Below are 14,844 nucleotides of genomic sequence, written 5' to 3'. Positions count from 1 at the left end.
CTTGATGTCTTGGTGCCGAAAATTGAGAACTTTAAAGAATTTAAAAATACGATCCTTCTTTATGTATGTTATTTTAAAATTACTCGAATAAATCAAAGTGAAAAAATGCCTTCTTATCTCGAAGTAACAAGATGTCACATCCAGTAAGTTAGGACACGACATCTCATATTTTAGAGAGTAAGCTTGCCTTTTATTTTTATTTAAACCTCATTTATTTCAATTTTAAAAGGATATTCGCTTATTTAGGTTTAATGCGAGAAAAATCGAAACCCAGTAAGTTAGGGTACGATTTCTCGAATTTTCTAAATGCGGAATATTGCCTTTATTTTCGAAAAATCCTCGTATCGAGAAAACCACGTGTCATATCCAATGCGTTAGGACACAACGTATTGAAATCCCGATAATGGGCTTTTGTTTATGTTTTTTAAAAGAGCATTCTTGATTATTTAGATTCAACGAAAAAATTAGAACCCAGCACGTTAGGGCCCAATTTTCTCGAAGATCCCAAGTATCGAGTATTGCCTTTATTTCCAAAATTTTCCTTTTTTTACGAATTTGGGTAAAAATTGATGTAATGTTAAATTTGATGTACGAATAAATGATTACGTTGATGAATGACAATAATATTAAAATACGAATAAACAATTCATAGTACACAATGACAATGATCTCACAACATTCATCATTCAAATACAAACATTAATAAATAAAGACCCATTAATTAGACAAACAATTAAGAAAATGTAAAAGCAAAATAAAATCGAATAAGATGTAAAACGATGTTAAAATAATAGTGATGAGTTTAAAATAGATAATGCAAAACAAGAGATTTAAGGTTAATAATGTACACAAAAAATGGTATATATATATATAAGATAAAACAAATAATGTATATATATAAAAGTATAAAACAAGTAATATGAAGGAAAAGAAAATCTTTGAAACGAAAAACAAATAAAACATTTTAAATAAATAAGTTGCGTTTAAAAGATATGCAAAACAAGTGTAAATAATAAAACAATTTTAACTAAATAATACATAAAATGGGTTCAAAATAAAGATAAAATGACAATTTAAAAGGAAACAATAGAAAGCAGTTTATAATATTTAACATATATAATACATCTTAAACATAAAATAAAACAAACAATAATAAAAGCAAATCGATATACATATATATAATTTTTTGAAATGTCAGTAAACTTAAAACAATATATATATATATATATATATAAATAAAATGATCTAATATAAATGGTACGAGAAAGAAAAAAATAAAAAATAAAAAATAAAACCGCTTAAATGAAATGATATAAAAATCTACACAATTTAAAAAAAGAAAATAAGGTGAAATCAAAATGAACAAGGAGACTAATAATAATAAACAAAATAATTTAAAAGGGAAGTAAATATATATATATATATATATATATATATATAAAATAAAGAACCAAGGATGAAAATGGAAACGGAACAGAATCTGGGGATTGAAACTGTAAATAAATATAACAGGTGGCTAGGGGGCCGAAATAAAAGGCGCTGAGGACATGGGGGATCGATTGCGCAATATTCCCCGTCCCGTATGCGCATTGATTTGCGCAGGACCAGATTGGAAAAGAAGCGAAATTCTATGGCCGAAATTAAAAGAATAAAAGGGTTAGATTGCACTTCAGCGCAAGATGGAGGGGCTAAATTCATAAATTACCCATTAGGGCATAGAATGCACAAATCCCCCCATCAAACAGCGCCGTTCCACTTTCTTTATTAAAACTAAAGGTTTTTTTTACTCCTTCAGCCATTCAAAGTAAAAAAACCTCACAATCTCTCAACACTCCCCACACCTCTGACTTATGGTCTCTGGTAATGAAATGGTCGCGCCGCCGCCTTGGCCAACGGCCGACGACGGAAAACGATGGGCCCTTCGGCCTCTGTTACGGCGTCCTTGAGAGCCAAGCTCTCTCAACCCGCGAGAAGTGAAACGAAGGGGAGACCGTCGACCCCCTTGGACCTGAATCGGGCAACGGAGGAGAGACCCACTGGCGGCGCGGTCACGGCCAACTCCGATGAATTTCTCCTCCCCCTCTATTTTGATTTCGATTTTTATTAGTTATTTAGAAGAGATTTGCAAGGAAAAAAATAGAATAATAAGATGAAACAAATGAACAAAATCAAGAAAAGAAAAAAAAAAGAAACGAAGAGAACAGTTCAAAATCAACCTTTCTTTAATCTTGATTTTTTGACTTCAATATCTGTGTATTCGTAAAAAGGAGAGAAGAAAACTACAGAGATAGAATTCGGCTTTTTGTAGCCGATTTGAAAAAACTCCTCATCTTAATATTTTTGTCGTTTTTGCGTTTATTTCTTCTGTTGGTTTCTATCTCGTTTCTTGCAGGTGACTGATGCACGTGGAGGACCAGCGATTGGTGAGCAAAGAACGGTGGTGGTGGCGCGTGGCGAGCTAAAGCACAGACAAGGTGTGCGACTAGGGTTCCGAGGCTTCTTTTTTTTCTGCTGAACTAGTTAATGCTGTTAGGGCTAGGTTTTGGGTTTGGGTTCAATTGGGCTTGCTAGGTTAATTTTTAGGTAGTGGGTCAAGAATTGGGTTGGTCAGATTTGGGCTACTGTTGTTTTATTTATTTTGTTTTATTTTGGCACTGGGCCCGGGGAAAAAATTGGGCTCTACACTTAAAGTTTATGAATTATTACTATAGTGTCACCTTACAGATTTTCACTAAGTTAATCCGAAACTTACAAATTTTACTGCTTCTTCGCATGATAAAGTTTATTTCAAGAATCAAGTGGAGAGACCATGTAACACCTCTGACCCATATCCGTTGTCAGATTAGGGTTACAGATCATTACCATACCATTAAAAACATTTTAAATATCACAACATTCATTACTTTAACTATATCATAAACCATTTATTCTCATATATTTCGTCCTTAAATTGAGCCCTCGAGGCCTTAAAAATAGTTTAGAAACAATTCGGAACTGAATTGAAACAAATTGGAAAATTTAGGAAAAAGTTGCAAAAATTGGAAATATGGGTCACACAGCCGTGTGGCCAGGCCATGTGGAATCACCCCAAGCCGTGTAACTTTCAAACTAGGTACACACGGCCGTGTCCTAGCCCGTGTCCTCACCCGTGTAATTCTCTGAGTAGGATCACACGGTCATGTCACACACCCGTGTGCCAGACCATGTAACTCTCTGAGTTGCCCCACACGCCCGTATGCCAGGCCGTGTGCCTCATACGACAATGTCATACTCCCATGTTCCAAGCCATGTGAACCCAAAATTCACTTAAAGTCAAGCCATTTTATAACCTAACCATGCATAAACATTTAATTCATTTGTGCACACTTTCAAGGAACCTAAACACCATTCAAACTTGCATAAACATACCATTCCAAGCATCCTAAATTACCTAACCAATATGCCATTCAAAGGCACCATAAGTACATCCAGAACACCATTTACCAAAACATGTTAACATTGTTTCACTCCATGCATAAAGACCTAGTTCCACTATATGCCTAAAACACATCATAAATGATCATTTCTAAGCCAACGTTAACATGCCAAAGGGCCATGTACATCAATTACCTAAAAGTGATCAAAGAGAGTTATCTTAACAACCATTACAAGTCCATCAACCATATATAAGTTTCAAGGCACAAACATACCATATTACCATTTACTCATACACTAAATACCATTACAAAATAACCTAAACATGTTAATATTACCATTTCCATTCATAATAATCTAGTTCAAATATGAACTAAAACTTGTCACAAGTAACCATTTCCAAATCATCATCAACATGTCAAGATAACCTTATAAACAAACACTTTAAAGTAACCAAAATCACATAACTTGGTAAGGCATCAAAGTATACCAAACCAACATAGCTTTCCAAAGCTTATACATGCCAAAATACCATTAACACATACACCATAATACCATTACAATTTATCTTATATATGCCATTATAAACCTTAGCCAAATTACTCAAAAACTATCAAATTATCTACTGGATAGTGTGTTAGGTCTCCGACAAGCTTCCAACCAAATTGAGCTTCTGATGATCTATAAAACAAGAAAAATAACTACGTAAATAATGAATGCTTAGTAAGCTCGTATAAACTTAAAACATAACTTACCATTTCAATAATGAAATTTATAGAAAAAGTATAAACCTTTACCATTTCCATAAGCTAAATAAAAACCTATATAACACCATCAAACTCACAAGTTAGTATACTTATGCATGATACATATGAAATCAACCACATATAAACATAGCATTTAATTCATCATCATTACACACGATCATGTTTCATTCCATTTACTTACTAATTCCAATATTACAATTCAGAAATTAAACATAAACCATTACCAATGTCATGAGTTTAGTATAAGCCTATTCAAACATCATCAAACTCACATGTTAATAGGTTTGTCAACAACACATAAAAACTCATTTATGCATACGTAGAATTTCATAAGATACATTACATAAGCATCAACCCTTTCATATAGTCATGAACCTTTCCATTAAGTCACTTACCGTTCCATTATTTTTCTTACCAGTTGAACCATCTAGAATTGCATCGGATACTCAGGAAAGCTCACACAAAGTGTGCCTTTACAAATAATCGTAACCTTTCCTTTACATCAATGCTCACACGAGCTACGAAATGGGCCTACTTACACGAGATGTGGGTCAGAATGTAAGCTACACGATGCTGCTCACACGAGCTATGGAGAATCCACAACGAATGCAGTATCGTAGCCATGGTAGGACATTTAAGACCAGGACCTGAAACATGAAATCCTTAATGACATGTCATTTGTATTCTAAGAAATCTTATGGTTCAATCGGAACTTGTTACCCGTCAAATCATCATATCATTGATACATTTATAATCTAATTCATTTATATTACAACAACATAATAAATGATTAATTTAACTAACATTAAAACAGTCATAGTTCATACGAACTTACCTCGATAAATACAATTGTAAAACGAAGCCGACGACTAATCTATCACTTAACTTTTCCTCAATTTTAATCTGTTTGACTCATTTCTTAATCTAAATAATAAATTTTTATTCAATTAAACCGTTCAAATAAATTAACATAATTAATTCAAGCCTATAATCCATTTTAAGGTGAATTTACAAAATTACCCTATTATTTTAACATTTATGCAATTTAGTCCCTAAACCCGAAATTCTAAGTTGAACAAAATTTTACAATTTCCCAAGTCAACCAAATTTCTTCTATGCTAGGATAGTCCACAATTCTCCACAATTTACAAAAATTCCATAAAATTTATATATTTTATCAATAAAACCTATTAACTAAAAACTATCAAAAATCACTTAATAAACTATTTCTAACCATTATCAATATTTCAATTTCACTAATTAATATCAAATTAACTAAAAAACATCAATGGAAACATCTAAAATCCTTAACAGTTTCAAAAACAAAGGTATTACAACGATCACAAAAACATAAAAAATACAAGAAACGAGTGAAAATTTCACTCACATTCAAAGAAAATGTGATGGCCGAACCTTCAAATTTCAATGGTGATTTTCTCCTTTCTCAATTTCAGTCAAACACAATTAGGAAGATGACAATCCACTATTGTTTTATTTTACTAATTATTTCTTTATTACATTACTAAATTACCCTTCAATTATTCATACATTTTCAACCTATTTCATGCCTTAACCGTCCATACAAATTAGAAGTAGCATAATTACATTATAAAACTTCCCACCTTTACTAATTACTTCCTTTAATCACATAATTCAATAAGAAATGAGTTTTGACATCTATTACAATTTAGTCTTTTTATTCAATTAACGAACTAAACATTAAAATTTCTTAACTAAATGTTAATACTACCTTAATAACACTTCGTAAATATTTTATTAAATATTTACGACTCGGTTTATAAAAAGAGGTCTTGATACCTCATTTTCTAAAACCACTAGACTTTAAGGTCATATCACTTGAACCTAATTATTCTTTCAAATAGCATAAATTGCCTATTCAAAATTCATTTTAATACTATATTTGACTCATAAATATTAAATAATAACATTTATGAACTTACTTGTTGGATTTGTGGCCGCAAAACTACTATTTTCGACACCACTGAAAAACGGGCTATTACAACCAAGCCAGACATTGCCAGTTTAGGGGAGTGGTGTAATTGTCGTCCATGCATATTAAGGAGCACCCTTAAAGGCCACGCCTCAAGGTTAAATTTAGTCATCTTTGTAATAAAGACTAGATTCAAATCTGTAAATAAATGCCAGGCTTAATAAGGCATCAACTTTTGAAAGAATTTTTAATTCACACATAGTACGAGTTGCAGTAGGGGTTGCATTCTAATCTCGATATGGTCTAACTCTTGAATAAATTCGTTAAAATACTGCAAAATAGAACAAATTTTGTTCTTGTGACACTTGGTACCCGCACCTTGTGATCGGATCGGATAAATAGTGTTACAATTTAATTTAATCGATTTATTTAATATGGAATTAAATTGGGTAGTCGCGAGAATTGTTCAACAAGAGAATTTGACTAAAGAGTTTTCTTAAAAATTAATTTGGAAAATCTTAGTGATTTTTGAGAAAATTAATTTTGATCAAGTAAAATTAAATTAATCAAATTAATTAAAATAAATATGATGTTTTTGGAAATTAATTTTCAAGTCAGACAATTGACCAAATGGGTAATTGAAATTGAAAATTGGACTAGAGATCGATAATTGAGCCAGAGAACCCCAAAGTGAGATTGAAACCCAAAAATTGATCGAATCGGGGTGACGATCTAATTGGTGGGACCAGATCAGTTGGGCTATCACTGGCCCGGATTGAACTTGCTCATAGTGCCGTGAGGGTATTGCACCTATAATGGCACCACAAGACATGACAGTGTCTGTGGTGGCAACTGCGACATTTTGGTGATCGACAGGTGGTCCTTCGATAGTTGAGCAGTGGAGGAATCACACTCCTACTAAGACTTTATCGAATAATTTGATTTCAAATTAACTATTCTAAAAATAATATTATTTTAATAGTTTAATATTAAATTTAATTTAATATTTATCTTGTAGATAACTATTCTATTAATTTAATAAATTTAATATTAAATTTAATCTAATATTTATCTTGATAAGTATTATATTAATTTAATATTAAAGTGATTAAGTTTAATCATAGTCTAACTCTCTAAGCTCTCCCTATATAAATAGAGTCATGAGTCATTATGTTTCACATACTTGAGTTCAAGAGAAAGTTGTAGAGAGAAAATTCTTTGAAGAAATTATTTCAGAAGATTTCTTGAGATATTTTTCTTATTTATAACTTGACCCAGAAGTTTAGAGAAAATTTGAAATTACTCCACTAGTAGTTTTGTGATTTTTTTTATTTGAAGTGAACCCACACTTGGCAAATGTGAGCTTGAGAATAGCAGAGAAGACTATTCGGTCGAAATGTTCATCCTATACGAATTGAAAATGTAAAATTTTGATTAAGTGTTTATTACTTTAGATATCACAACCAAGTTCTTGTTTTTGGAAAAAGATTTTAAACCTCTGGTTTTTCCCTTAAACTTATTTTCTGCTGCATTTTAAACTCGTTTTTCCAATAGGATATGCTATCAAGTTACACAAGTGGGTAATCTACATGTGATTTTGGTTGTAATGACATGTATACAAGATTAGATGATTTACTTCCTACAACCTGCATCAGTGAAGGGGCATCCAATTGTCTCGAGATGATTTGATTGATGTGCAAGTATACACAATCGTTAACAAGTAATAAAGTAGTGAGTAAGAGTTATCATCTCTACATAGATTGTTTATGCAAATCAATTATTGCAAAATTAATTACTCAACAAATTGGTCAGTGATGAAAATAAATTAAGAGTGATGGATTTCTAATTATATTAAACAAACCTAAGTATGTTTAAAATTAAATTAAACAAAGAAAGAAATAAGTATGCAAGTTTTAAGAGTAATCACAATAGCATGCATGTATTAGAATAATTTTCCTTCCTAACTTAGAAATATTTAAATAATTCTAATGATGTTATAGAAAAATCCTTGTTAACCTGTTTTAATTACAAGTACTTTGACTTCTCTCGAAATCCTAAGTTTAACCTCTTGTCTGCATATTTCTATGTTAATTCGACTTCAAGGTTACATTTTAGGCATTGTCTAATAATTCACACTTATTAAATTATTAAGTCTAGTATATGTCTATGTCTATGTCAAGAACTTAGTATTTTAATAAGCAAAAATAGAATATGTGAGGTAACAATAATATTTCTATATTGAAATAGTTTAATCACATAAATCCTAGGGTTATGCAAGGTAATAAAACTCTTTCAATATTATTACAAATCGACCTAATATTTCATAAAAGATCAAACATGCACCATTCAGATATTGTGTCAATGAATTACAATCTAGCTCGATTTAATGATTAATTCAATTGTATCCCTACATTTATAATGCACAAATAACATATTCATGATTTTATCCGAACGAATAAGCAAACAAGGCACATAACATCATGAACAAAATTAAATAATCTAAGCTATAGTTACCAAATCATTCTAACATCATCAAAATTAAGCAACCATGATTATATTAAAAGCAAAAAGCTCAGTTGCAATAATGCTTTTTGAATTGAACAAAAATAAAAGATTAAAGGGTGAAGAAATGCAAAGCCGCTTCTGATGGTTCTCTGAGGCACAACTCACTTCGCTCCTCCTTTGTTCTTCGCTTCTTGTCGTGACAACCAGGCTTGAATGCTTCTAATATGGCTGAATGTGGTTGCTCTCAAAGCCTTGTAAAGCTCTCTTGAAGAAAATGAGAAATGGGAAGTGAAAAAAAAAAGAAAAGAGAAAAGAGATGGTGAGTGATTGATGAATGAAATAAGGGATCATTTAGGGCCTATTTATACATGAGGAGGCTGGCTATTTTAGGCAAATTGGAGTCCTTGATTTTCTCCTCTCAATGGCTGACCCTTGCTTCAAGGAGAATGGGTGGAAGACTTTGCTATTTTTAGCTGATTCATGCATGATTCATGAGAGAAGGAAGCTGGAAAAGGGAAGAGGGATTGGATGGAACATGTAGAGTTGTTTATGGCTAATTTTAAATGTTTTAATTAGCCTTGGATGGCTGATTTGGGCACATACATGGACGGTTGGGCCCTTTCTTCATTTATGGACAATTCGGGCTCTTTTCTCCTTAGCAGACTGTCCAATTTTGCTAGCCAATTCCTGAGTTGGATCAAGATGTCTCATGATCCAAAAAATTATTTAATTGGACATTGCCTACCCCTCGCCTCCTCCGATTGTAGATATGGCTTATCGTGGTGTCTAAACCATGGCATGTACTCCGTAGCGGTGGCCAATTCCCAAGCGATAATTGGTTCACGAATAAGTATGAAATCGTACCTACACTCACAAATGTTGATATATTCATCGTGGAATTTAGGCCAATCTCCATCGATTCTATCCTGCAAATCGACCTTGTACAGTGCTTCGGTGTCTTGGGGTGGCGGCATAATAGTTTTCCTAAACCTGAACTGCCGTATCACTCGATCGGATTCATGCATATCCACCATAGCGTAAGCTATCAATGGCACCTTCACGTGCCAGATATTAGGATTGACCAACATTTTGGAAGGGATGTGTTGTTGAATTCTCGGATTAAAGTATGACATTCATTCCAACTATAGTACGAAATAATAAAGTTCTTTATCTACTTAATATTAATTTTGAAATCCTTACATAAATATTATATAATTAAAAATTTTAAAATACTAACCTTGGCTTTTAATCGTTGATCTAATAGTAACTGGATTTCTTGGGTAGTCCCACATAACTTGGGCTATGGTTCCACCTATTAAAATAATATGTTTTTCAAAAATATAATAATGAAATATTATTATGATAATTATATTATTGAATTAATTTTACCTTGTTACAAGTGAGAAAGTATAAGGGTAGTCAGCTCAGGGATGTAAAAATGGTAGCCAAAACCATGCCCATGATAGCAGAAGGAGTATGTACCCACCAATTTTAATTTTTTATGGTTGCATCGCCCGACACATCTCTCGTTACAATGTCACCAACACAATTGATCCCCAATTGAGTCGGACCGATTTTTTCAAGTTGATGAGTTGTAGCAACCACCTTAAATGTACAAGAGTTTGAGATTTATCGGACATTAGAACACCTCCAATTAACCTCAAGATGTACGCTAGGGTATGTTGGTCTCTTTCAAGGGGACTAGAACTCTAGTGGTGATATTGGAAATTTTCTTGCAACCATTTCATTTCTATTCGGCTATCGGAAAACTTGTCTGGCACCTTGCTTAACAGTTGCTCGAAAATGCCGCTCCAATCGCCAACGACCATTGATCCCATACTGACTAGCCCATCCATCAGTAAACCGATCTGTAATTGAACGTCCTTAAGTGTGATTGTACACTCACCGTATGGAAGATGGAATGTATGTGTCTCGGGTGTCCATCTTTCGACCAACGCGCTGATAAGTGTGGGGTCCAATTTACACCCCCGAGCATACATGACACGTGCACGAATCTCGCATCTTCCAAATAGGGTTCAATCATAGGCGATGGCCTTGAAGATAGATTGTGTATATATGTTTCTAAAATCTGATCTTTGACCTAATTATAAAAAATATTAATTTAATCTTTTTAACAACTTAAAAATGAAATTAAATAAAATTAGAAAAATTAGAAACATTTTCTTACCATTTACAATTGGACCACGAAAATGTGGTTGTCATCCAAACGAATAAGAGTATTTGCCATTACAAAATTCAATTAAAACGAATAAAAATTGAAATACAAAATTAAATCAAGATGAACTTGAGAGAATTTTAATTAAAATTTTAGAACTAAAATCTTAAGAGAATTGAGAGAATTAAGAGGCTTGAGAGAACTGATAGAAATGGATTAGAATGAAAAAAAATAGGAAAAAGCTTTGGTTTATATAGAAATAAAACTAGCCGTTTTTATGGCCGTTGGGGAAAAACGCGTCCAGCGGGAGGCTTTTTCTGGCCTCGTCAAATACCCCTCTTCTCTCCAAAATTGGCCTATTATGATAAATATCACAAAAATCGGCCTATTCCGTTAATTTTTTTTAAACTAACCTTTTTAGCTAATTTAGTATTTTTTCAATTTAGTATTTTTCCTTCTTAAATTAATACCTATCATTAAAAAAACCACTGACATGTGGTGCTTATTAAAATATATCATGTAGCACTTCTAGTGAATTAGAACGTGACATATAGTATGTATAGAAATAAAAAAACATATAATCCTTTTAGAGAACAAATATATATTTTAAAATTTTCTAAAAGAATCAATATATAAATAAATTTAAAAATAATTTATAAATTAAAATATTAAAATATTTTAGAAAATTATTGTTGATATTATTTATCGGTCGCTGATGATGACCGATGTTAATCAGTATTAATTGAATATTAGTTTAAAATTTTAAGAATATTTTAGAAATTATGTATTTTTATTTTTGAGTTTTTAAAATATTTTAAAACTATTCAAAATTTTCAAGGATTTATACATATTTGACAATTTTTAATTTTCTAAAGGATAAATAATTTTTTCAATATTTTGAATTTTTATAATTATTTTATATATATATTTAAAATATTTCAATTTGTTTGGAGTTTATATATTTTGAAATTTGAGATTCTTTTTATAATTTTATAAAGTTTAACAACAGTTTTCAATTTATATAATTTCTCAAATTTTTATTTTTTGAAATTTTAGAACTTATATTTATACACTTTAAAATTTTCTAAAGTTTGTAGAATTTATAAATTTTTAAAAATTTCCGATAGTTTATTTAATTTTAATTTTTAATTTTGTATTGTTTGAATTTATATTTATAGATTTTAAAATTTTCTAAAATTGAATTTTAAAAATCAATTTTCAATTTTTCTAGAATTTTTATTTATAATTTATTTGTAGATATTTAATTTTAATTATTCTATTCTTTTTCCTAGAATTTTTATTTTAGTAATTTATAATTAAATAGTAAAATAAAAATAGTATAAATTAAGCCTCAAATGTAACATTAAGTTGAATCTAACCCTAATGGCTAATATAGTCTTAGGTGACTACCACCACCAAGAATATTTTATATATATGCTCCAAAAATTGATTTGTATTTTTGATTGACTTATTTTACCCAGTACAATTAAGTGCATGTCTTGAGGTGGACTGTTCAAAACACTTTTTGTTGAATGATATCATATGCCCCAGCAACACATTACATACAGATTAAAATGATATTTTAAAAAATAAAACTCTAATTATAATATTTTATTTTAAAATTTAATAAAATAATGTATTTATATAGTTTTAAATTTTATTTGATTAGTTCCCATAAGCAACTGTTAATCCCACCATTATATTGAGAGGTGCCCTTTTAAATTATGGAGAGGTGCAGGCAACTGGGAAAAGCGCGACAGTACAATGCCGACAGTTTGGTCGCTAAAAGTAAAAAGAGTCAACCCATTGTTTCATGATGTTGTGGAGTTGTCCTCTACTCTTAATGCATCAAATAGAACATGTTCCTGAAACCATTTACGACACACATATCTACATATATATAATATATGTATGTATGCATGGAAGAAAAGCTTTCGTGTCTTCTCTACCAAGAAAAAGTAGAAAAGCTTTCGTTTCTAGTGAATGACATAATATATAATATATACGAACAATTAGGAAAATAATCAGCGAGTTTTTTTACCCTTTGCGAAGTTGATATTTTGAATTAATTACTATTATTAATATATTTTCATTTTTAATTGTAGCTTTTCTGTTTGTTGCATTGGAAAAGGTGCTAAAAGATTTCATCGCTTCTTTTATATATTCTTAAAATTTTCATAAATAATATAAAATTTAATTATGAAAATAAAATTATTTACTAAAATAGTATGTTTTGAATAATAAAATATGAACATGTCATATTGTCAAGTGATATTGACCTCAACAGTACATCAATCATGATCAAATAATTCCAACTAGAATTTTTTTTAAGTGGTGTTGTCAATTAGGGTGGCGACACTAAAATTTTAAATATCCCCCGTTATTTTCACTTTTTCTTGACCATATATTATCGTATAGAATAGCTATGTCATTGTATAAGGTGGCAACACCACTTTATTGAGAGTAAAAAAAAAATTTGAATGGTTCCGCCAACTAGGAAGATGACCTTGAACTAGCATTTTAAACGCCACTTCCTAGCCCAAAAACAGATCTTTGGTTGTTTTTCAATTCTAAAACAAATTGAGAGAGAAAAAAATCGAGTATTTAAAGTTAAACGGGAGAAATCTTAAGTTTGAAACAGTGGAAAAAGTCTCAAACTTGGATCCCTATAACTAGTAGAAATCAAGATTGAAGATCAAGAATATATTTTTTTCATTTCAAAAATCAAGTTTGAGTTGATAAAGTTAGTTTGTAATTATTTTTATGTTATTTCAATTTATTTTACTATTATGTATAATTAAGTGGATATATAGGGTTTATAATTTCTAATATGACTTGCAAATTAAATTATTTGATACAAAGTTTTTATTGCTTTAATATGATATGAATTGTTTTAATAGCAACTAATATATATTTTTATTTTTAATTTAATTTACAAATTTAGTATAGAAGATGAATAGCTGATTCTTCATATAAGTCCATTTCGATGGGGTAATTTTCCATACAGAAGTTGGTTGTATATTTGAATCGTGCCATCAAATAAGAATGAGGTTTAACAAGAGTATAAAATTTGATGAAATCAAACAAAAGATTGGTGTGAAAATCATTTGACTTTGTGGGAAGAGGATGTCCAGGCTATTCTACAAATTTATAGTTTTGCAAATCCGTCCAAATATAGGGAAATGCAACTTGTAGCGGATGATGATGTGGATACTATGATCGCACTATATTATTCACTCAATAACATTGAATGGGTTGAGTTGTTCACTGAGTTAGCGGATCTAGTACAAAATGTCACTTCATTAAATCAATAATATGGAGTTCATAACCCATATACAATGGTTCTGAAAGTGTCCGTGGATAGGCGATCTTCTGTTCACGGGTTTTATAACACCCCATACTCGACCAGATAGCCGAGTCCAAGCTATGAGATTTCATATTCGTTGCTGGAGCAACTATGATCTAATACATTTTCAATTAATTGTCAATACATTTCCTTAAGATCAAAACATCAATATAACATGTTATACAATCACATTTAAGTCTTATATGAGGTTACGAAAGCTTTTTAGATAACTCAAGGTTGAATAAGGATCAAATTGTAATATTTTCAAACTATTGGGTTGACGTCGTAACTTCAATGGTTTCAGGTCACGACGTGACTCAGTGGCTTGTCCTCTTCGCAATGTTGAGAGTACGTCGTTGGAAACACAAAAATATATATACTTTTTGATACCCTTTTTCACTCAAATTCATACAGTTTCGGTGTAATTCTTGTCAACAAATATAATATAATTATAAAATAATTAAATTATATTTAATTTATTAACATATTGAGTTTTATTTAATTTTATAATAAACTTTGATTAATTTTGATTTATTTTCGATAAATTAGCACAAAGGGCAAAAATTGGCTCGGTAGACACTACTAGAAGTGCAAAATCGAGAGGCGATTTTTTAAGTATCGAGGCGAATTGATTTTTCAGCCTAATATGATCCAAATTATGAATATTAGTTCATAATATAATTAA

The sequence above is a fragment of the Gossypium raimondii genome, chromosome 1, assembly GCF_025698545.1.
Source record: "Gossypium raimondii isolate GPD5lz chromosome 1, ASM2569854v1, whole genome shotgun sequence".
Taxonomy (NCBI): Eukaryota; Viridiplantae; Streptophyta; class Magnoliopsida; order Malvales; family Malvaceae; genus Gossypium; species Gossypium raimondii.
The sequence above is the reverse complement of the archived record's forward strand: the minus strand, read 5'-3'. Positions refer to the sequence as shown.